The sequence below is a fragment of the Saccopteryx leptura genome, chromosome 5, assembly GCF_036850995.1.
Source record: "Saccopteryx leptura isolate mSacLep1 chromosome 5, mSacLep1_pri_phased_curated, whole genome shotgun sequence".
Lineage (NCBI taxonomy): Eukaryota > Metazoa > Chordata > Mammalia > Chiroptera > Emballonuridae > Saccopteryx > Saccopteryx leptura.
The window spans coordinates 49643670-49669358 of record NC_089507.1 but is presented as its reverse complement, the minus strand read 5'-3'; the positions used below and the strand labels follow the sequence as shown (position 1 = coordinate 49669358).

At 36.8% G+C, this 25689-nt stretch overlaps 1 non-coding gene and 1 pseudogene across 1 annotated transcript; one reads left to right on the top strand and one right to left on the bottom strand.

Moving 5' to 3' along the window:
* Positions 1 to 2091: 2091 nt before the first annotated feature.
* On the top strand, positions 2092 to 2167 carry TRNAV-AAC (transfer RNA valine (anticodon AAC)). The gene has a single exon. It is a non-coding gene; the product is annotated as a tRNA-Val (tRNA).
* Positions 2168 to 23131: 20964 nt separating this feature from the next.
* On the bottom strand, positions 23132 to 23688 carry LOC136406254 (calcyclin-binding protein pseudogene; annotated as a pseudogene).
* Positions 23689 to 25689: the final 2001 nt, after the last annotated feature.

Below are 25689 nucleotides of genomic sequence, written 5' to 3'. Positions count from 1 at the left end.
GCCTTGTTCAGAACAAATGTGCAGTTAAGGTTTTTTTGTGCTGCTATACATTTCATTGTTTTGGTATCAAAGTGAAAGAAGACTAGAATAATGCTTTCTCAGATATCTGGGCATAATGGCTTGAAGGTCTTGAAAGAAAAGTCATGTCAACTCCCTCATTTGCACATGTGAATAAGGGGAACCATTCCTTATGGTAATTGTCAATTAATGAGGTGGCAGAAAATTATATAAAACATAAAATGGAGAGAGAAGGCTATATTTTGAGGACATGAATGAAATTTGTGGAAAGTTTAATAAAAGCTGAAGACTTGGCGTCACACTAATAGGCTAAAACTACATTTCCAAGAATGAGTAAAAAAGAAAACAATGATTTTTGAGTATCTATTTGGTTTGTTTATTTATTTTTAAGCTAATGGAAAAGATTTTGGTTATGAAATCCTTGTTGAATTTCTCTCTTTTTTCCCCTAACTTTTATGATTTTTAAATTTACTAAAACAGAAATTGGAGTGAAATTATCTATCTGCTTATACTTTAGGGGAGAATTTCTATAAACTGAAATTCCCTTTTTTATTGTATACTATTATCTCAAAACATTTTTACATAAACATAACTATAAATATATCTGACCATGCAAATTTTTTATTTTATGAAAAACAGGATCATACTATTAAAAGTATTCTGCTCTTTTTATTTAACAATGAAAAGTGAATACTATTCTAAGTCAGTCAGTATGTGCAGATATACCTTAATAGTGATGCCATTTTATTTTTAATATAACTGTGGTAAAGTAAGGAGCTGTGACTCCGGCTGTTTGATGACTACACCCCCCCATCCCAATTTAAACAAGGTGATAACCATAAGTAATGCTCTGACTCGAAACACTCTTCAGTATGTCTGAGCTGCCAGGACAAAGGATCTGTTCCATGTGGAACAGAGGACCCACTGGAAACTTTCTGTACTCACACAGGTTTGGGAAAAGGGAGGGTAGAGGAAGTACAAAAGCAGACACCTGGCAAGCATATTGGTAGGATAAATTAAGTTGTTAGAGTTATGAAAAATATCTAAAAATGGTGGTATTATGTAGAGTCTGAGAGGTTCTTTTTAGATTGCTTGGAATGGGAAGGTCCAATGTAGAAAGTTGTACTTACGCTGATAATCTGATTTATAAGAATACACCAGACATGGGGATTGCAGATTATTCTATGCAAAAGGTAAAGCACATACAAATCTAATACAAAACAAAAAATCCTATATTAGCTAATAATATCCAACAATATATTATTAGAATCATGGCATGTAGCTTTTATTCCAGCAATGCATTGATTTCTCTAGGAAATTTTGGAATGCATTTTATTACAATAATAATTACTTAAAAGCATCCAGGGGAAAAATAACCTATATATGAAAGAATGACAACTTAAATGACAGCTGACTTTTTAATAACAGCAATGGAAATCAGATGATAGTAGATTGATATAGCCAAAATAGAAAGCAATATATATTTATTAACCTAGAATTGTATTGAACAAAATCTTAATTTTTTCAGAACTAGAGTGAAATACTTTTTTTCAGGTAAACTAAAACTGAGATTTTGTAACATTAGACTTTAACTAAAGGAATGTGTAAAAGATTTTCTTTAAGAAGAAAAAAGCAATCATTGTGGAAAGATCTGAAATTCAACAACTTTTCGTAGGCAGAACAATGGAAAACCAGTGGGAAAATCTCAATAATGACTGACTATATAAAACAATAACAATGCTGTTTAATTTCTGAGAGTAAATATCTCAAAACAGAAATAAGATCATACCCAAAAATTTCATACAACAAAGAAAGAGTATAGTTATTGAAATCAAGCATTCTGAGGTTATTGTATTATTCAGAAAAGAATATAAAGATATTTGCTAGGTATTTAGAACTGATGAGGTTAAATAGCATGTTTCTGGGGAATTTCTGGGAAACAACTAAAAGAATAAAATTATTATAATGTACTTAAAGATGAGTAGAAGAAAAAAAATCAAATGAGGTTGAAACTCAGTTCAAAAGAAGCAAGAAAAATAAGCAAATAAAAAAAGGTTTAAAAAAGGACAAATAGCCCTGGCCAGTTGGCTCAGTGGTAGAGCATTGACCCAACATGTGAAAATCCTGGGTTCGATTCCCAGCCAGGGCACACAGACAAAGCACCCATATGCTTCTCCACCCTTCCCCCTCTCCTTCCTCTCTGTCTCTCTCTTCCCCTCCCACAGCCAAGGCTCCATTGGAACAAAGTTGTCCTGGGTGCTGAGGACGGGTCCATCGCCTCTGCCTCAGGCACTAGAATGGCTCTGGCTGCATCGGAGCAATGCTCCAGATGGGCAGAGCATTGCCCACTGGTAGGCATGCTGGATGGAACCCGGTCAGGCACATGAAAGAGTCTGTCTGACTGCCTCCCTGTTTCTAACTTTGGAAAAATAAATAAATAAATAAATACAAATAATACAAATAAGATGGTAGCAATAATTCATATTGGTGATCATGATGAATTGAATAAATTTTTTACCTAAAGACTGATCTGATTGAATTAAAACCTAAAATATAATGATACTCAGTTTAAACAATATAAATCTCTAAAGCAATACTTAAATGAAAGTCAGAACATGTCATCCATTTCCAGAACCCTGAGATGCTACTCTAATTTATGAGTGGCATCTCATAAAGGGTAATGTTTTGGTACTTTACAATGGCTTATAAGGTCTTCCATAATCTTACGCTTCAACCCTACTTTCTTTCTCTCTTGCTCATTCAGCTCCAACCCCACTGGCCTCTGCTGTTTTTGGAGTTTACTAGACAGCCACATGCCAGGGTTTTTGTTCTAGTTGTTCTCTCTGCTTGGAATGTTCTAGACTTCCAGATATCTGCCTTGCTACTAATATTCTATCTTCTTTTCAGTTTCTGCTCATATTTTACATTTTCAATGAGGTTTACAGTTCTTACTCCCTTCCTTCCACTTTCTACCTCCTTACCCTGTTGTAATAACTATCAGCATTTATCAAATTCTAACATGAAATTTAATTTAACTTTTAAAATGAAATGTTTATTGTTTGTATTTTTCCCTTACAATGTAAACTGGCACATAGTAAACTCCAAATGAGTAAGTATGAAGCAAATAGAGAAATTTCAATTTCTGCATTGCCTTTTATGTTGTAGAATATGCTGAAGATGTGAGGGTCACAGGAAGGAATGGGAAGAAGGCAGAGACAGATGAACCTTTCTCCCTTCCCAGCAGACAGGATATCTGACCTGCAGGGCCGCAGTCTCTTAGCACTAGTAAAGAATTAGCTCATCTCTTCTCTCAGAAATGATCTTTAAAGCAGGCTCAATATTATGCAGTGTCAAAATCAACAGGTATATGATAATTGACAGTTTAGAGAAACTATGGTATAACAAATGATACAAGAATCATCAGTTTGCAAATCCTAACACAGAAATTTGATGTGGATTAGCCTTGTACTCTCACTTGCAGATACAGCAGTAGCTATCTGCTATGGACTGAATTGTGTCCCTCCTCCACCCCTAATACAATCACATTGGAAATTAGGGCTTTACTGATTCCATTCCCATTTATCCCCCCTGCACTCTCTTCTACCTTCCTCTACCCCCTTCCCTCCCATAATCACCACACCATTGTCTGTCCTTAAGTGATTTTTCTTTGCTTAATTCCTTCACCCTTTTCACCCAGCCTCCAACCCCCTTCCCCTCTGACAGCTGTCAATCTGTTCCTGTATCTATGAGCAAAATAGTGACAAGCTTTTTAGAAGAAGTCGTAATGGTGGGGCTCTGATATATGTTTAGTATCCTTATAAGAAGAGACACCAGAGAGCTGTCCTTTTTTTCTGTGGTGCTCTCTTTGTTGGCGTCAGATCACAGGGAGAAGGCAGTGGTCTTCAATTCAGGAAGCGAGTTCTCACCAGGAACCTAGTTAACTGGAATTCTTGGAATTACCCACCCCCAGAACTGTGAGAAAACAAATTTCTGTTGTTGAAACCACCAGGTCTGTGGTGTCTTGTTATGGTAGCCCAAGCTGGCTACAACACCTTGCTAAAGTCTTAATCTCCTAGATTCATTAAGAAAGAATGCAAGAATATGTCATATAACATATATTTCAAAGCAATTTAAGATATTTTTATTTTAATATGTTTATGCAGAAATGAATACAAAAAAATGCCTTCTTTTATAATTTAGCAATATCTCACAAATCAGAGTTTTCAACTGCATTTGGTAAAAAGCTCATCTGTGGTGACAGGAAATTTAATAGGAGAAATAATGGTGCTCAAAGAATAAAGATGCTCAATGATATAATACCCTAGAGAATTTTGTCACGGAAATTTTACTAAGCATTTCACTAGGAATATGTTAAATATTTTAAACTCTCTAAGTTTGTCTATTATATGTTTCTCAGAAAGGATCACACACTTATAAAATGAAACTTATACATTCAGACTTTTAAATAATTATTGATTTTGGGAAGAAATTATTTTAAGAGTGCAATCTTACATTTACATTCCAGTCACATTAAATATTCCCAAACGAGTTCTTGTTGATACCAAGTATACATCATGAATATGTGAGGAAAAAAAAAGTGTTACAGGAAATTGTTTTACAAAGTTATACACACACACACACACACACATGCATACATATACATACATACAGGTTTAGACAAAAGGGGAGGATAAAAGAAGGTTTATAGTTTTGAGTACATGAAGTAGTTTATTTTTGTATTATTATTTATTAATTATTGTATTATTTTCCATATGAAAAATGGCAAACCTAAATTTGCCAAATTCTATATATTGTTAATTAAGAGAAGAAATAGTTTATATTGTTAATGATTCTTCCGGTTGTTTTCCACAGGATTTTCTAGGTGCTAAAACAGGCCATATCTGCCAAATTTTTTGTTCAATTACATATGTACAGGTGATCTTTCTTGATCAAATTTCAGATTTCTTTGCTTTTTTCAACTGTATTGTGATTAGTCAGTGCTGCTGATAGCAATGGTTCTCAAACTTTTTGAAGTTGAGGCACAGTTAAAGTCCTACAAATAATTGTAGGCTCACTATATACAAATTTCTTAGAAATATGTTATAATAATTAAGTCAAATATTAAAATAATATAAAGTCCAAGTGTGCTTTTATGGTAATTAAACAAAATAAATATGACAAAATTAAATTTATTCTGACATTAAAAAACATTTTTATGTTACATTTTTTGAATAATGCTTTTTAGAATTTGTAAAAAAAGGGGTTAAAAATAAAAAAACAACAAAAATGTTATCTTTATATATATATATAGATACATTATTAGCAAGATTTACTAAATCTGGCAGGTCCCAGCATGAATGTGTTAAGTTTTTTAATTTTTTGTGTTTATGAGAAACATAAGCCTGATGTGTCCTAGCAATTTCTTCAATGTTTGGGCATATATTTGAAAGGCAAACTTTCATTTCCTTGTCAATACATTGAAGAATTCCTCTCTTTTTACTCTTAATTGTGTTGAGGGTAGAAAATCCTAATTCATATAAATAGGATGTTGAAAATTGTAGTAAAATGTTCAAAGCTTTTTAGATATTGCCACATCTTCTTCTTTTATAAAAATCAAAAAGGCTTCAAGAGACAATTCCTTATGTTTAATCACCAATCTACGATCAGGGGATATAGCTGCCAGTTCTTCTTCTTTGTTCATGTTAAACCAAAATCACTTGAAGCTTCCATGAATGGGTTTCTAATTCAATCATATTGTTCAGTGTTAAGTAATGGAAAATGCTATAAATTAAATCCTGCCCATCAGCCCTCAAGTCCTATTTTATTTACACTTAACTTTTGCTCACTTCCAGAATCGGATTCTTCAATATCATGTTTCTTTTTGAGAAATCTATCCATTTTATTTGGGTGTATTTATCTAAAATAATAGAATGATGTGTTAATAATAAATATAATAATAATGTGTTAACAAAAGAGCAGTATTTCTGTAATGAAATGGTATAATAGAGTAACTATATTTATTTTTATATCTGGGCATATGCTGCAAACCAGCGCAGCTAGTAATTCCAGGTCCTGAGTGGGAATGGTGCGAAATTAAGTAAATACATGGAATTAAGAAAAATACAGGTTTGGGAGGGCCCTATAATTGCTGATGGCAAGAACAAAGCATGCCCAAACACCACATCTTGCTTTATTTATAGGGCAAAGTGGGCCATTAGCAAATCAGTGAGATCTTTGATCATGTTTCCAAGGCAACCCAAGAATTTTACCAAGTACTGAAAACCCCCACCATACATATCATCTTAACTTTACACCAAACAAAGGATAGAAGAAACTTGCTTCCAGTCTTTCTGGGGAACATGGGGGATAGTGTAAACAATCCAGCACCACAGCTTAACAACCTTTTGCAACCTAATCAGGCAAGTGAGGTGGGAGTTTAGGCAGACTGTCAGTTTACAGCCAATTCCCCACACCTCTGTCCCCCAAAAATCTAAATTCCAAAAACCCTGTTGGTTTTTTGGTCCCCAACAGTCACATATTTCTCTGGAATACCATAGGGTGCACCTGGAAATCTTCTAGGGTGCACACTTTGAGAACCACTGGTTTAGAGAGTCGTAGACATTGTCATCATTACCACACACTATGTAAATCAAGCCTACTTTATTTAAATTGGTGAGGCTCATAAACCTTGAAGCTTTTGGCTTTTACTATCTTTCAGTATTTCTACTATGAAGCTCAACTGTGTCCTTCCTTCAAATTCTATGTTGAGGTGCTAACCCCCAGTGTGACTATATTTGGAGGAGATAAGGCTTATAAAAAAGTGATAAAAATTAAATGAGGTCATATTGGTGGGGCTCTGATACGATAGGATAAGTATCCTTGTGAGAAGAGACACCAGAGAGCTCTCTCTCTCTCCACAAGGTGAAAACACAGCAAGAAGGTCAGCCTGAAAGAGTTCTCATCAGAAAGTGGCACCTTGATCTTAGATTTCTAGTATCTAGAACTGTAAAAAAAGAAATTTCTATTGTATCACCCCCTCAGTCTGTGGTGGTTTGTCATGGCAACTCTATGAACTAAACATTCCCCTATCCTTTTTGCCATTTTTTAGGTGACGTACATTTTGTTCTGGGGCCATATTTTGTAGAATGAAACCGACAAGTGAAAATAAGGTACAACACAGAGTCATGTGAACAAATCAGATTTTGAGATACATTGATTCCCTCCTACAACTGAAACATGTAATTAACCCCAGAGCAGTATGTTTAAAAAGAATTGAAGCAAAGGAAAAGTCATGTTTTCTAAAATGGAGAAATAAACCCAACATACTTTTTTCCATAGGACAAAAAGCATCCAACCAAAATGTCATATGTAGTACAAGCAGTCTAATTTTTTTTTCAAGCATGCTTCTCAGCACTATGTATAACTAAAAGCTAATCAGACATTCAGTGGGAAAAAAAAGCATATTAAGTAAGAGCTTTGGATATATTTAACCCTGATTATATTATATCTAAAAAAATTATTATTCTATTGGAATATTTATATGTTTCTTGGAGATATCTGCATAAATAGAATGTGGTAACTTGTTGCATAAATAGTCTCAATGATTCACTTCTTTATGCATATTCTTAAGAATAGTTCTTTCCACTCTTTGGGCTCGACAGTGTGACTTGCTTTGATCAGATAGATGGTAGCAGATGTGACAGATGCTGACTTAAAAAGTGCAAGCTCAGTGGCTTTTCTTTCTCTTGTTTCTTTTGGGACCCCATCATTACAGCATGTGTACACACCTGGACTAGCCTGCCAGGAGATGAGATACATGAGGGAAGATCATCTCTGTGGCCTCCACTCACATCAAACCAATGGCTAGACATGGAAGAGGTCCTCCTACATCATCCTGATATAACTAGATATCCTCGGCCAGCAATACGTGAGATATAGGAAATGTTTATTAAACATTTCAGAAATGATTTTAGAAATGATTTGTTATGAAGAAAATGTTAGCTGAATCAAAGGGATAGAACATGAAATAAAAACAGAACAAAGATCAAGGAAAAACAAAACACCACAAAACAATTGTAGATACCCATTTATACATCCTGAATCTAATAGTAGGCCTAAAAAGTCAATATATCATGGGTGTTTAAGAAGAAGGAAGGGAAAAAAACAACAACAAATTTTTATGTAAGTTCTAAACCCGTCTGAACTGAGGGGAAATTGCTACATGCCTTTAAGAGTAATAGTACTTTTTATTTATGAACTATCTTCTATGAGATATTCTGTTTACCTTTTTACATATTTCATATAATTAGACCTCATGAGTGTTTTGTGAGGGAGGTGTTTGTAAAGTCCTTGGACAGATGTAAATCAGAGAAGTTCAGAAACTTGTTCTAGGTCACCCAACTGTGGCGTGAAGGAAATGAAAGGCCCACTCTGACGACACACCATCTGAAACACCCAGATCTGAGAATGACAAGCTGAGGAATTCACGCATAATTGTGTGAACAATATCCATTCCAGGCATGGTTATGGTTTAATGCAATGTGCATGACAGCTTTGGCAGAGATTTAAAAAATCAATTATAAAGTAGAAAGTTTTTGATGCAGAAGGTTTTTAACCGGTTTAAGGGAATTCTACAAAATTAAGTGTCAGGATTGTTTCTCTTATTGGCATCTATTGATCTCTGACTGTGCCACTCTGTCTCATTAGCTTTTATCACCTTGTCAATCAAATCCCCACCTGCACCAACCAGAGACTGAAAGGATTTGCCATTATTAAAAAGTCTGGTGCCTGGGAGCAAAGAAATCCTGCCAAAAGTACAAGGGTAAATCAGCAGAGATTTAGATAGCATTCCAGGTAGAAAAAGCAAGTCAGAAGTTTAAAAAAAATAAGAGTTTTTAAAATTAACTTTAAAAAACAGATTCTTTCACTTCTTTAGATGTTTAGGATTTTATTATTTAGAAAAAGCCCTTATTTAAGCAGTTGGGTTAAAAGCTTGTGTTACGTTAAACTGTTTTGGAAGCAATTTTATTGGACAAGTATGCTGAATTTTGCTGGTCTCAGGGCAAAAGTAATATGTAGACAATAAGTGTTTCTTATGTGTATAACTAATTTTATCATTTCCTCTAATAGTGGCCTATTTAGAGCAAACAGATTAGCAGTTAATTGATATTGAATAAAGAACTATTTTGGCCTTTATTTGCTATTTTTTTCTTCATTAGTGATTTTAATCAACACTAGCACACAATCCTAGATTCCAGTCTTGCTCTACCTTATGAAAATGCTGCATTTAGAATGTCATTATTTGCTAGGTGTTCAACAAATTACACACACATTCACTCCTCTGGAGCTTTCTTTACTTACTTCCTCCTATCCAGTCATCAATAATTTCATGCTGATTGCTTTCCCAGTACGTAGGCATTTTCAAATGTGTAAGTAGTTCATTTTGTTTTATGCCTTAAATTAGCTTACCAAGTATTTATTGAACAGATAACCTGTCCAAAATACCAATCTAGATACATTAATGAATACCCAGATAAAGATAAAATGACTTTAAGGTATATACACAAGTTATCATAATACAAAGCAGATATGCTAATTGCCATAGCAACGATGTGCACAAAACATCATGGGAATAATGAAGTGTCAGGCCCTTGCTTGAAGCACTTGCTTGAAGCCTCGGAGAAGCTGTCACGGATCTTAATACAAGAATGGGACTGGTCATGAGGAGATAGTGGCAAAAAAGAATATGAACAAAGACAGGATGAATGAGTATGTTGTGTGTTTGTATATGTGTGGTGAGATAAAGTTTAGAAAACAAAGATGAGTCCCACATTGGAAGAGAACATAAATCAACAGTTCAAATGCTATAGAAATGTTTACCTGCAACCTATGTACTCTTATTGATCAATGTCACACTGTTAAATTTCATTTTCTAAATAAAAATTTCTTTGTGTGTGTGACAGAGACAGAGAGAAAAATAGAGAGAGGGACAGACAGACAGGAAAGGAGAGAGATCAGAAGCATCAATTCTTCATTGCAGCTCCTTAGCCTCCTTAGTTGTTCAGTGATTGCTTTCTCGTATGTGCCTTGACCAGGAGGCTACAGTAGAGCGAGTGACCCCTTGCTCAAGCCAGCAACGTTGGGCTCAAGCCAGTGACATTAGGCTTCAAGCCAATGACCTTTGGGCTCAAGAAAGTGACCATGGGGTCATGTCTGTGACCCCACGCTCAAGCTGGTGAGCCTGCACTTAAGCTGAATGAGCCTGCGCTCAAGCATGCAACTTCGGGGTTTGTAAACTGCGTCCTCTGCATCCGAATATGATGTTCTATCCACTGCACCACTGCCTGGCCAGGCTAAATAAAGTTTTTTAAAAAGAGGGAGAACATAGCTGTGGGAATGCTAGATTTATAAATCTGAATTTAATTTTATAGACAATGAAGAACTCTCAAAGATTTTGTATAGAAGAATAGCATAAGTGGGAGCTATACTTTAGGAAAGTCAGCCTAGATATAATGCAGTGCATCTCAAGCAGAAGTTATGTATGGAACACTTTTATTTATTTTTTATTTTTATTATTTGTGGATTAATTTTAGAGAGACAGAAAGAGGTGGGGAGAGAGAAAGAGAAAGAGAGAGAAAAAAGCATCCATTTGTTGTTCCACTCAGTTGTGTACTTGTTGGTTGCTTTTCATATGTGCCCTGACTGGGGATCAAACCTGCAGTCTGCTATTATATTTTGGGATAACTCTCTAACCAACTGAGCTAACTGGCCAGGGCTCTACAGAACACTTTTTAGAGAAACTACTGCAATTCTCATGGATTCCTGTGTGATGCAAAGTATTTTTAACACTACATCAATGTGTGCAACTATAAATTAAGTATAAATCCCTATGATTATAGATCTTAATCAATTACTAAACAAAAATTAATCTAAAATTAAATACCAACTAAACAGGAAAGATAAGGTAATTCAAATGAGTAATATTTGACTCCAAACCAAGACGGTGACATAGAGGGCTCCTAAATTTCCTTCCTGCTATGGACACATGGAATCTACAGCTATAGCTACAGCTGGAGCAATTCCTTCTGTAGGACATCTAGGAACTAGCTGAGGGATTCTATACATTGGGCAAATGAGAAAGTGCCCACAATGAAACAGGTAGGAAAGGCTGAAACACTCAACCTTCATATAAACCTAACCTCTGGTATAGTGCCATATAATCTGGAGGGAATCCCCAATTTACAGCTTCTTCTTGAGGAGCAAAGACTGTGAGCTGCACATTCAGCACCTAAACTTTTAAATATACCATCTGAAGGAAAAAACCCCAAAACCTCTAGCTTTGAAATCCCACCAGTTTTGTGTTTATGAGTCCCATAAGAATTTAGGAAACAAAGAAACAGTTATTTAATTATTTATTTATTTGAGAGGAGCAGAGATAGTGAGACAAACACCTGTATGCACCCAGACTGGGATCCAACCAGCAACCCCATCTGGGGCCAATGCTCACAACTGAGCCATTCTTAGCACCTGAAGTGGAAGTTCTATGGATCCATCCTCAACACCAGGGGCTGACACACTTGAATCAATTGAGCCATGGCTACAGGACAAGAAGAGAGAGACAAGGGGGAGGGCAGAAAGGGAGGAGAGGCAGATGGTCGCTTTTCCTGTGTGCCCTGACTGGGAAACAAACCCAGGACATCTATCTACATGCTGGGCTCACACTCTACCACTGAGCATACTAGCCAGAGCCATAAGAACTAGTTTTTAACAAGTGCATCAGTACTCACAATGGCTATCCACCCATCTTCCAGTCTTTCTTCAGAAGGAGCTAACTACTTTACAATCTGCTGCCTGGGGATACAAATTCTAATCAGCCAGCATCTTCATTTTAATTGTGATCCTCTATTTGGCACACTCATGGGTTTTGGCATACCCACCACTATAGGGAACTGCTAAGAGCAAAGATGGTGGCTTGGACTGTTACAAAAGTGTGAGAGGAAACCAGGAGCTGAGACTAGGCTGATTGATAAGGTTCCTCTCCTACGCAAGACCAGCACATCAATATTGGGAAGATGGATGTTTTATCTAATATGTAGAAATCATCACAGAAAATCAAGGAAAATGAGGAAATAACAGAATATGTTACAAATCAAAAGGTAAAAAATATATTTTCAGAAATCAATCTTAGTGAAGTGGAGATAAGTGATTTCCCTGATAGAGAGTTCAACATAATGGTTATCAAGATCCTCACTTAGGTCAGGAGAGCAATGCATGAACAAAGTACAAATTAAAACAAAGAGACAGAATATATTAAAAAGTACCCAACAGAAATCATAGAAATGAAAAATACAGTAACTGTACTGAAAAATTTGATAGAAGGGCTCCACAGCAGAAAAGATCAAGTATAAGAAAAGATCAACAAACTCAACTACATGGCAGCAGAAGTCATCCAATCTGAGGAGAAAAAAAAAAAAAACCCACAGAAAAGAGGTAGCTTAAAAGACATTTTGCTGTCCTTTAGCCACTACCACAGTTCACTTGTTTCAGGTGTACTTGCATGGTTCAACTGCCTAGGACCTGCTGGCCATACTGCGGCGTGTGGGATAATACTTGCTAAAGGATAGGCTGCAACCTGGAAGTGTGAGGAATTAAGTTCTAGTGGGAGCAACTTTGAACATTGGAAAACAGGAGGTGGGCAGGACGTGGGAAGATTCATACCATATTTTGTCTTTCTATTGTGCTGTCCTGGGGCACATTTTTTTTTTTTTACAGCTCTCCTTAGCTATTCTGCATGGTTGTGCACGTGCCTCTGCTGACGGCCTGCGTTGTCTATTTATGGACCCTCAGGAGGCAGGGGCTCACCTAGTAATGCTTCACCTGGCATTGTTCACCACCTTTCTGCCTACCTCCACTTACCCTCACTCCCACTGCCCTGCACTTCCCTCTTCCCCAACCTAAGTGCTATGTAAGCCTTGCTTCAATTTCTGTTTCTGAGAGAGTTTTGAACTACAACACATTTAGAGATTTTTGTTTTCAGTCTCTGTTTTCCTCAGAATTGGGCCCCACAGACTACTTTATTGATTGGTAAGCATTCTGATGTCAAAAAAGTAACAAATTAGAATAGATAAGCTTGATAATTTATATCTCACCTAATTTTTAAATAGATTAGAAATTGCCTAAACGTCTTAGCTAAATTTTAATATGTATAGTTCTATTAAATTTTTAAAATTTCATTAATTTTTTATATTAAAATCTAAATAATTAAGAGCAGATTTTGTAAATTGAGTTTCAGTACCTAGAGATTTCCTCAGTTCCTGAGATAAGCTGCAGTTAAGTCTTTCTTCAGTTTTATGGACTGATTAAAAAGAAAAGTATTTGGGGTCAGAAGACATGAACATGGATTCCAGTTTCATCATTTAGTAATTATATGATGTTGATTTTTAGTTTATTCTATGCATATTGCCTGTTTAAATGTGTGGTAGTAAACATATAATAATATGAGTCCAATGTGTGTAACATTATTATACAAATAGTTTTGTTTATAAACTTTATGTTACTTTGAGTGTCCCAGGTTTATTCTGTCTTCCTTTACCTCTACTTTGTCACCTATTCAGCTTTCTCCTAAATCAGAATGCTTTCCTCTTCTTAATCTATCTAAGGTTGAGACTCAGATTACAATATGAAAATTTGGCCATAATATCTGAATAGAATGTTGATTTCAGAATCATCTGGATTAAGTCACTGAGCCTATTGTATATCTATTTCCTCAAGTGTGAAATGCAAATGAAAGACTTACTCTCTTCTTATTTCATAATATTTTTGAAAAGAATGAAACAGTCACCCAAAGAACCATTTTTAAAAGACTATGGAGGGGGTATATCATTAATAAAATTGTTATTTGATTTATTTTGCAACATTAAGAAAAATAAAAATGAAGAAAAGAAATTCCTTGACAAACAATATGCACAAGGAGTGAGATGAAAAAGCTGCAAATTGCCCTGGCTGGCTGGCTCAGTGGTAGAACGTCGGCCTGGCTAATGGAAGTTCTGGGTTCAATTCCCGGCCAGGACACACAGGAGAAGCACCCATCTGCTTCTCTGCCCTTCCCCCTCTCCTTTCTCTCTGTCTCTCTTTTCCCCTCCTGCAGCCAAGGCTCCATTGGTGCAAAGTTTGCCTGGGCGCTGAGGATGGCTCCATGGCCTCCTCCTCAGGCGCTAGAATGGCTCCAGTTGTGATGGAGCAATGGCCCAGAAGGGCTGAGCATTGCCCCCTGGTGGGCATGCGGGGGAGAGGTTCCCAGTTGGGCGCATGCAGGAGTCTGTTTCTCTGTCTCCCCATTTCTCACTTCAGAAAAATACAAAATAATAAACCCAAACTGAAAATTAGCAAAGTTGTTTATTCTCAGGGTAGCAAAATCTCATTTCTTTTCACTAAATCATATGTCCAATTATAATGGAAGGTTGACCACCAGTCAAAATAGGAAAAAAATGATTTAACATGTTTTTAGCCTCTAAATGCAAAGTGGCACATGGATTTAATTTGAATACTATGTTAAATGGAATGGAAATACAAGATGGAGCAAAAGTAGGTTTACAACTGTGAGTATACAAAACACAGAGTTTATTCCCAGTATTATCATTTATTGTATTATTTTTCATATGAACAGCTGTAAACCTATTTTTGCCCCACCCTGTATTTTTCTAGTATGGACATGTCTTTATGGACTAAATGATGATTTTTTTACATAAAGATTGTTAAGATTTTTAAATATATTCTTGTAGGAATGAAGGTGTTGGAATTTGAAATTCAGCAATGACTAAATTCGCTAGTCTTTGGAACTTAAGAAACCAAATGTTTTGTTTTTATTTTTATAAGTGTTCTCTCATGCCATTTCTTCTCTCCTCCTAAAATATGTTTAGAGGTCAGATAATTTATGCTGTGTCTAAACATGTATTTAAAGTAGAGAGTGTATGGCTAAATTTTTAATTGTCCACTTACCAGGAGGTAATTTAGCAGTGATTAAGAGCAGAGACCTTGGAGGCAGACTGGCTAGGGGGTGAATCTCAGCACCAGTCCTTACCCCTGGCACTGACATAGTTGCTTAAACTCATTTGTAAAAGGGAGGTAATGTTCTCTTTGTAATTGAACTGTTCTGAGAATTAATTTGGTAGAAGTATGTAGAGGGCCTAGCACAATGCCGACACCAATAAGGAGTCATATTGTAGCCTGAGGCAAAAAGAAATATCAGTAATACTGTCTCTAGTTAGGGACAGTAAAGAGCTATCTTTAATTAAAATGTTTATATTTTGTTAATCACGGATTTTTAAAAATTCATTTTGATTTCTTTTGAAATATCACGTCAAAATTTTATGGATCTCATTTACTAAGTCTTTTGGTACCTCCTTAAATTTTTTGCCCAAGGCAAGTCTCTCACTCACTTCATGCTAATCCCTGCCTGTTGGGCACATAGTAACACTCAAATACTAGGAAACATTAACATTAGGTCAAACAGATATAGGTTAATTATGTGGGTTGCAAGTTGGATTATAAGGGACTTTGTGAACATATAGTAAAAGAACTCTTACTTTGTAAAGGATTCACAGGTTTCCCAGAGTAAGTAATATACTAGTCAAGACTTGAAGGTTACTTAAATTTAGGTGAAAAAGCAGGAAAGATGAAGAAAGAATAGCATCTGGTGGTGATAGGTGAGAGAAAAATCTAGGATCTAAGAAATTGACCATAGAATCCAATAAAAATCAAATTGACCAGCCCTGGCCGGTTGGCTCAGTGGTAGAGCATCGGCCTGGCGTGTAGGAGTCCCAGGTTCAATTCCCGGCCAGGGTACACAGGAGAAGCGCCCATCTGCTTCTCCACCCCTCCCCCTCTCCTTCCTCTCTGTCTCTTTCTTCCCCTCCCGCAGCCAAGGCTCCACTGGAGCAAAGTTGGCCTGGGCGCTGAGGATGGCTCCATGGTCTCTGCCTCAGGTGCTAGAATGGCTCTGGTTGCAATAGAGCAACGCCCCAGATGGGCAGAGCATTGCCCCCTGGTGGGCATGCCGGGTGGATCCTAGTCAGGCGCATGCTGGAGTCTGTCTGACTGCCTCTTCATTTCCAACTTCAGAAAAAGATTTTTTAAATAAAAAAAAAAATCAAATTGACCATAAAAATCTAGGGCATCAGAAATAATCTAGTATGACTCTGGTGTACAATATCATGGACACTTGAGTTAGAGTTCAGAAATATACTTCAGGACAGATTAACAGTAGTTTACAAATCACATGTAAACTCAGGGATGGCCTTCTGGATAGGAGACCAGTGCAGTTGTACAGGGTTCCTTGTTTAGAACAATCCCATGTCTATATCTGTGCTCTGTTATCACCATCTTAAAATTCTTAGTATTCTTTGAACCAGGGAACCTACATTCGCACTGTGTCCTGGAATATGCAAATTACATAGCTGGACTTATGTAGACATTATCCTCAGGGTCTCTCAAATGAACTGACAAGAACAGATGAACGTTTAGAAAGATCACTAGTGCAGCTGTTTGGTTTGGGCCAACACTGAATGCAGCATTACCATTTGGAGACAATTGCACTCCCCTGGGCGATAAATACTGTGACGTAAGGTGGGAGAGTGGTAAAATGGATGGCAAATGTAGAAGGATATTCAAGATATTTAGACTAAAGATCTCTAGCAAATAGTATAGGTCTTTTAAAATTCTTAAATCAAAGCACTACCATTTGTTTAAGAAAAATATATTCATCTTTTTATATTTGCACTAGGAAATATACCTGCAACTAATCAAAGTGGCTACCTGCATGTGGGGTGGATATTGAAGAACTGAGTGAGTGGGTCATGGGTGGTAAGGAATCTTATGGGTGTATATTTATTTTTCCTTTTGTATCATATATTACGTTTAGTTTTGAACCAGGTGAATGCTTTGACAAGTCAAAAGATAAAATATAAAGTGAAGGCATGGATACAAAAGAGATGTTCACAAAGCACGATCTGTGAAGCTTGGTGATTGAATGTGGGAGTGGTAAGGAAGGAGAAGTAAAAGGTGACCATAGTGGTTCTTGTGGTTGAGTCCTCACAATCCATTCCACCACAACTATTCCCAACCAATAATCATCACCCATTCTCCTGGCCAGTGCCTTGTGCAGGAATGAACTTGAGACCAATCCTGGCAAACATGATCCACAAGAAGATAGATTTGGGGGTTATATTAGTTTCATGTGGCTGCTCTAACAAATTACCACAAACTGGTGGCTTAAAACAACAGAAATGTATTCACTCACAGTTCTGGATGCCAGAGGAATAAATTAAGGTGTCTACAGAATTGATTCCCACTGGAGGCTCTGAGGGAGAATCTATTCCATGCTTCTCTTCTGGTTGTTGCCCACCATCCTTGGTATTCCTTGGTTTGCCCCTGGGTCACTCCAGTCCTTGCCTCCGTCTTCACATGACCTTCTCTTCCATGTTTTTCCTTTGTTTCTCTGTGTTTCACATGATGTTTTTATAGGGACACCTGCCATTAGTTTTGGAGCCCACCCTGACCAAGAATACTGTTTTTAATTAAAGACAGTAAAAGGACATTTAAAAAAATTTAAAAATATTGTTTCATTCTTCATGGATTGAACATGATGTCATCTTAACTATCCTATTCACAAAAATTAGGGGATATTTCAAAATGGATATGAAGCAATAAAAAAAGGAAGCATTTGATTTTTTAAAATTAAACAAGAACACCAGAAAAACAAACAAGTCAAGGAAAGTTGTTCAATTATGCAAATAAGATGCAAAACCAACTTTTATTTCATTGGTGAAAATGCACTATACAAAAGGCTGAAAATACTGGAGTATCTGCACATTCCCTGATCCCCTAATTTTTGTGAGCAGTGTAATTACATCTGCAAAGATCCTATTTCCAAATACGTTTCCAATTACTGATATCTTTTTGGTGGACAAAATTTAACCCTCTACAGCAGTCTTCTGGAAAGTTTTCTTATTCCTAGGTAGGAGATGCTAGAAGGCATGGTTCCTTTTATATTCTGGATAGTGCTACATCTGGAAATGAGCCTGTACTTGCTGCCACCACCTTCTTTTCAGTCTGAGGATGAAGCCAACACGCAAAAGGAGACAATTGCGACAAAGCTGCAGAGAAGGGCTAGTAAAAGATGGGTGCTATATGGGAAACAGTTTTTATGATCCAAGCAAGATTTAGTCAGGACATTTATTAGTTTCAGCCAATAGCATCTTAAGTGACATAATGACACTCAATATTTTTTACCAGTCAATCAGATGTGTGGTGATGTTCTGTGGCAGCGATTTTCAACCATGTGCCTCTACACATCAGTGTGCTGCAAGGACCTTTAAAACATGTAAAATTCTGGGTAGTACTGTTGGAAAATAGAAATAGACAAAGTAGGCAGAAGAGCCAAGTCTGATGCCAAGTGCTTGAACCCTCAACAAGTCCCTTCTTTACATGCTGTGAAAACTGATCTGGCCCACTTGGCATGCAAAGTTGGTTTGAGGATACTTTATTTGATGTAATGTTTGAGTTCTTTAATTCTATTTCATAGAGAGTCAAAAAAGAAGTCATTTTTATTTTAGCTTTTATGTTAATTTGTGCATTCCACATGGAATAACAATGGGTCTCCTTTAATCTCCCATTAACCTGACAAATATCTTTAAAAATGTATTCATCATTTCTAACAGGTGAGCTTTCTTAATGACTTAATGACTTGGACATGGTTTGATGGTGATCTAAATTTTTTCTTAAAATCATGAATAAAAATGGTACTTTTATAGAAACCTTACAGCACATTTAAACAAGTAAGAATGACACCCTAATGATTAGTACAATTCTTAAGAAAAACATAATATCAGTTTGTATGACAAAGTTTCTTTCCACAAAAATACAATGAAAAACATTTTGTTTTTGACATACCATAAGTTGTTTTAACTTTTATTTTAGCAATTAAGTTTATTTATTTTTTTAAAATTATTATTAATTTTAATAAGGTGACATTGATAAATCAGGGTACATATGTTCAGAGAAAACATCACCAGGTTATTTTGACTATTTGATTATGCTGCATTCCCAACACCCAAAGTCAAATTGTCTTCCGTTACCTTCTATCTGGTTTTCTTTTTGCTCCTTCCCTCCCTTCCTCTCCCCTTCTCCCCATCCTCCTCCTGGCCCCTGCTAACCACCACCCTCTTGTTCATGTCTCTGAGTCTCATTTTTATGTTCCACCTATGTATAGAATCATATAGTTCTTAGTTTTTTCTGACTTACTTATTTCACTCAGTATAATGTTATCAAGGTCCATGTTGTTGTAAATGATTCAATGTCATCATTTCTTATGGCTGAGTAGTATTCCATAGTATATATGTACCAAAGCATTTTAATCCACTCGTCCTCTGACAGACACTTGGGCTGTTTCCAGATCTTCGCTAATATAAACAATGTTGCCATAAACATGGGGGTACATTTCTCCTTTTGAAACAGTGCTATGGTGTTCTTGGGGTATATTCCTAAAAGTGGGATAGCTGGGTCAAAAGGCAGTTCAATTTTTAATTTTTTGAAGAATCTCCATACTGTTTTTCAGAATTAATATTAAGAGCAGTGCCTGACCTGTGGTGGCACAGTGAATAAAGCGTCGACCTGGAAATACTGAAGTCGCCGGTTTGAAACCCTGGGCTTGTCTGGTCAAGGCACATATGGGAGTTGATGCTTCCAGCTCCTCCCCACCTTCTCTCTCTCTCTCTCTCTCTCCCACTCTGTCTCTCTCTCTCCCTTTCTCTCTCCTCTCTAAAATGAATAAATAAAATAAAATAAAAATATTAAGAGCAGTGAACACAGAATCCCAGTATATATAGATTTATGCACTTTTAATTCTATACTTTGCTTTCTTGCTGTTTCAGTGTTTTGTTCTTTCAAAATTTTCCTTGTTTTTCTGTATCTTCAATATTTTACTTTCTTTTGTTTCTTTTTTTGGTCAGTATCTATAAATACGTTCTACTATTGCCCATATTTATAAATCTTTCATGAACTTTTGCTTTCTCTGACTAACATTTTTCTCTTGACATCCACTTTTTCATTTATTCAAGAAATACTAATTTAGCCTGACCAGTAAGTGGCATAGTGAATAGAGCATCAGACTGGGATGCAGAGGACCCAGGTTTGAGACCCTGAGGTTGCTGGCTTGAGCGCTGGCTCATCCAGCTTGAGGGCAGGGTCACTGGCTTGATTGTGTGATCAAGCCATGGTGAGTAGCTTGAGCCCAAAGATCACTGGCTTGAAGCCCAAGATTGCTGGCTTGAGCAAGGGGTCAGTTGCACTGTTGTAGCCCCCTGGTCAAGGCACATATGAGAAAGCAATCAATGAACAACTAAGGAGCCACAACGAAGAATTGATGCTTCTCATCTCTTTCCCTTACTGTCTGTCTATTCCTATTTGTCCCTCTCTCTGTCTCTGTCACAAGAACAACAACAAAAAAGAAATACTAACTCAGTACCTGTTACGTGACTGGCATGTTCTAGGTGCCAGAGATATAGTTGTTAATAAAGAAAATATCAATCCCTGCTCTGATGAAGCTAATGTTTTAGTGGGTGGAGATATATGATAAACTAAGAAGTAAATAATATAGATAAAATTTAATCTGATGATAAGCACTATGGAAAAGGGGAAAAACAGAATGGATGTAAAAAGAGATCGGGGAGAGGAGTTTGAAATTTTGTATCTATTAGTTGCTCAGGGAAGACCTCACTGAAAGGTTACTATTTGTACAAGGACCTGAAGGAAAGGAAGGAACAAATTACAGAAGTATCTGAAGGGAACAATATGCACAAAGGCCTGGGCAAGACCATATTTGACTAATTTGAGGAATATAATGAGGCCAGTATGGCTAGCACTGAAGAAAGGGAAGAGGCAGTTGTAGAATTTGGGGTCATCAAGGTAGTAGTAGGGATGGATCATGTAGGGTCTGGTGACCACTGCTAAGACTTTGAAAGGAAAGCTATTGATGAATTTTAATTTGAGAAGTGATATTTTAACTAGAATATTCTTGCCATTTGTGTAGCACAAAGACTCTAAACAGGCAAGGGTGTAAGCAGAATAGCCAAGTAGGAGGCTATATGAACTGACTAGATAAGGGACAGTGATGGCTTTGATTAGGAATAGCATTGGAGGGGATGGATAGTGGTGAGATGTGGATACATTTCAAGAGAGAACAGATACATGGTTTCCTGGTTGATTCAATGTGGAGGAAAGCAAGTGCCATTTTACTTTTTTTAAAAAAATTGTCTATATATGCTGAATTATCTTATTCTTAATCAGTTTTCAATTTCCTGCATTTTTGTTTTTTTGTGTCTGGTTTTGTTTTGGTTCCTCAGTTTTGACCTTATATGGCTGCAGTGTAGCATCTGCCACTGTCCATCCTCCTTCCTTCTTCAAAAGCTTTCTCCCTTGACCCAGGCGGGTCTCACTTTCTCTCGGTATGACCATCCCTACTGGTATGATATCTCTTTTTCAGGCTGCTAAGTGGGCTTTGCTCTTTCAGGTGTCTGCTCAAATGTCACTCTTTCAGTGAGGACTTCCCTGATAAAAACTGCAAACTCCTCCTTCCCTGAAACTCTCTATATTATAGTTTCCCCTTTCGTCATGAATCATTGCTTAGAGTTTAAACTTCACAAAATCATTTAATTATGTTAGGAGCACTGTATTTATCTTATAGAGAGGTGATATTATCCTGAAATTGTGGGGATTTCTTAGATTACTATTGACATTGTTATTAGTCTTGGAATATTAAAATTAGTCTTGGAATATGTAAAATACTGTATGTTACATATATTGTATACATGAAGCCCCTAAATAGAATCTCTTGACTGAATACATTTAATATTAATAATGGGCTTTGAGGAAACAGTAAAAAGTGAGTCTAAATCATGTTTCAGAAATTAAAAAGCCATCTATCATATAAATATTGGCTTTTCATTTTATAGGGTAAAGAGCCTCTTATTAGTTGAAGAGCTATTGCTTTAGCAAGATACTTACCCTCTCTGAGTCTTGGTTTCAACTTTAATAGCTTTAAAACAGTTTACTATACAATATTTTTGGGGTTTTTTTTTTATTAAGTGAGAGATGGGGAGGCAGAGACAGACTCCTTCATGTGCCTCAACTGCGATCCACCTGGCAAGCCCCTGTCAGGTGATACTTTGCCTCTCTGGGCTGCAGCTCTGTTGCTCAGCAACCAAGCTATTTTAGCTCCTGAGTCCGAGGCCATAGAGCCATCCTCAGCACCCAGGGCCAACTTTGCTCAAACCGGTGCAGCCATGGCTGTGGGGGAAGGAGGTGGAGAGAGATGGGGGTAAAGGTTGAGAAGAAGCTGGTTTCTTCTCCTGTATGCCCTGACTGGGAATAAAACCTGGGACATCCACATGTTGGGCTGACACTCTAACACTGAGCCAACAGACCAGGGCCTTCTGTACAATATTATAAAATTTAATTGTCATGTAAAATCTTGTTTGACAAAGAATTATTAAATTCTTGATGATTAAAGCATTGATCTAAATGCCAGAGATAAGGTGATGGATAAGCCCCTGTACTCAATTATTGTAATCTGTTGAGGCAACAAACCTTAAAACCAACCTTTACTAAACATTTTATAAATACTCTATTAAAAATTGATGGAGCCTGAGAAGGGAGGAGTATATCAGGGTTCTCCTTGAGGAAATGATGCTTTACTTGAGTCTAGAAGTTAAGGTGTTATATTGATAAGGCTGGAGAAGGGACCCTATGTCAAGAGACCGTGATGCTCAAAAACATGTAGGCATGAACTATTGTCTTATTTGTGTTGTAAGAAGCTCAGTATTGAAATCAAGAAAACATTTAGTGAGGTTGCAAGTTTGGAAATACAGATTCAGGTAGTGATTTCAATTTTTTTAATAAGCATATTTTACTTAAATAAATCCTTCACTGGAATTCATTGCCTTAACTTAGAAGATGGTTCTGTAAAGTTATCTATTAAATTTATCTGTGCATCTCACCAAATGCTCTTCTTGGAAACATCAATATTTCCACATCACAGTTCCCAAAGGACTTTAAAGTCTCAAAACTCCATGTCTCCTTTGTCTGGCTTCTCTCTTGATCCTACCCAGGCTTTATTACTGGGTCACTTCATATTATCATCTCCATCTTCATAATTTTTCTTTAGACCATTCATCAGTCCCTCACTAGGATCTCTTTCTGTGTCATAGGAGGGCTTTTTTTTTTCTCTTGGTACACTTTCTGAACCTGAGTCAGGTAGTCCCACTGTGTATTTTCTGCTTTCTTTCTATTAAGATAATCACTGTGTTATCTTGATTTTTTTGGAACTACCTTCCATAAGATGGGTTTCAAGAGATTGTTCACAATCGTAGAGTAACTATTCTCATTTAGATTCTTTACCAAAAGATCAAGTAACCTCTCTTTGAAATGCACCTGAACATTCACACTGGAGACTTGATGAACTCCAGTTAAGGTAATAGATTTTCATAAACTTATTAACTGATTCCATCCATAATTACTGATTTTCACTGTCTAGCCTGTTGTAATGGGAGTAACCACAGCAGCTGGATTTTCACTGTCAAGTTCTGCTTTTCTATGTGGTTTCTGCTGCATCTTGTTTTTTATTTCTATTTATACAGAATTTGTATAGACAAGTTGATTTTACTATAAACTAAAATCTGAACCAAAAGTCAGTGTTACTATGAAGGATTCTAAGCTGGGGATTGTTAGATTCAGGGAGTACTGGGGCTGCCAAAGAGTGTAACTATTGAAGGAACAGTAAGTGCTGGTATGGCTCCTGTGAGGCTGGGAACAAAGAAGGTCAGAGACCCTTATCAGAAGTTTAGGTTTGAAATTCGCCACTAAGCTAAAACCAGCCCCTGTTGCTATGCCGGCCCCTGTTGCTATGCTGTGTGTGACCTCCCTAGCCAATAGCTAAACTGCCACATCTGCTTCTGTTCTATGCTTGCTCACTTAGGATATATAAGGGCCTGGCTGTAAGCTCCAGGCGCGGCTCCCTTTTGCAGCTCCTTGTGAGCACGTTGTCTCCGGACATCTCGGGAGTTCGCCCCTGCACAGGTTAAACTGGCCAATAAAGTAACATCTTAACTCCTGAAAGTCTCCAATGTTTGTTCTCATACCTGTGGATGCTACAGGGATTAATGTGATTTTATTAATAAAGTTAAAATGTTACTTTGAAAGCAGTGAGAAGGATAAGTTGGAGTGAGACTGGGCTAGAGATCAGGGAAAAATTTAATGATGTAAATAAATCAGGTAAAAAAAAATGAGGAGGTCTGAATTAAACAGCAGTGATAGAAATGACATAAATTTGAGGTATATGTAGGAGGTACAGTAGACACACCACAGATGCCAACTGAATGTGGTAGAAGATGGAAGCCTCCCTACTTCTGTTTGAGGATGGTACCATTCACTAAAAGGTAGAATATAAAGGAGGAAAAATTGGGGTCCAAGGTGAAGATCATTTCTTTTTTCATTATGTCACATTTGAGGTTTCATGAACTAACCAGTGATTTTTGGCTAAAGATGGTTCTTTAACATGACCTTCAGGGCTGCATGATTTCCTCTTCCCCTCCTGTTCCAGGCTCATTCAAGTGACCCTGTTCCCCATTTCTCCCTGCTGGAGCAGCATGAGCCTTCTTCTCATCCCTTGTTGTATTCACCATCACAGAGCTTTTGCACCTGATATTCCTTCATCCTGGATCACCCTTCTTTCTCTTCACTGTTTAGTTTTTTCCTACTGATATTTCATAGCTCAGGTTTAGATTAAATTCCTCAGGGAAGCTTTCCCTGACTCCCTAAATAAGATCAAATCTGGGAAACTTTCATACACTTTGAGGCCCTCAAAATGATATTCACTGTGGAAGAAATAAATACTAAAAAAAGACAAATGGATGTTGAGCAGCCAAACACAATCAATTTCCTTACATTTTTAAAAAAATCTTGTTCATCAATGTAGGTCGAGTCTCTAGGTTCCAGGAATTCCTGAATCTAATTATAACTGTCATTAATGGCAACCAGAAATTCAAAGGGAAGGCCTGGATCTGAGAAAGATCCCAAGGGAAACAATAACAGTATTTGATGAATGAAATATTATATCTGGATATTATATATAGATGTTTCTTCCTTGGTGACAAGCAGGATAGTAGTAGTGACAGAAACAAGGGAATCAGGAAAGTGAGTTCATTTTTCAGAGAAGATGATTAAAATTAAATGTGAACATTGAGAACAATTATAAAGGACTCCATGCTAGCAGTGAGACTGATAAATCTCAGCAACTGCACCTCTTTGTTAAAATTTAATAAAGCTTTATAGGTTTTTAATGATTCCTTTCTTCAGTGATGGATATGACTGATTGACAAGGAAGGTCTTTTCATGAAATCAATGGTTGTCTTGTAACTTCCAACCTCGTTTTATCAAAGCTGTTATAGAAAATATTAGTTGAAAGGAGTCATGTTAGGTAACAATTTTGTTTTCTTTCTTTATCAGTGGTTCTAATTGATGTATTAGGCAGGTTATTCTGATGCCAGTTATTAAGAGTTTTATTGCACGGGGATGTACTCAGCAGACATGACCTCTTGCTCTACTTTTTCTAAACATCTG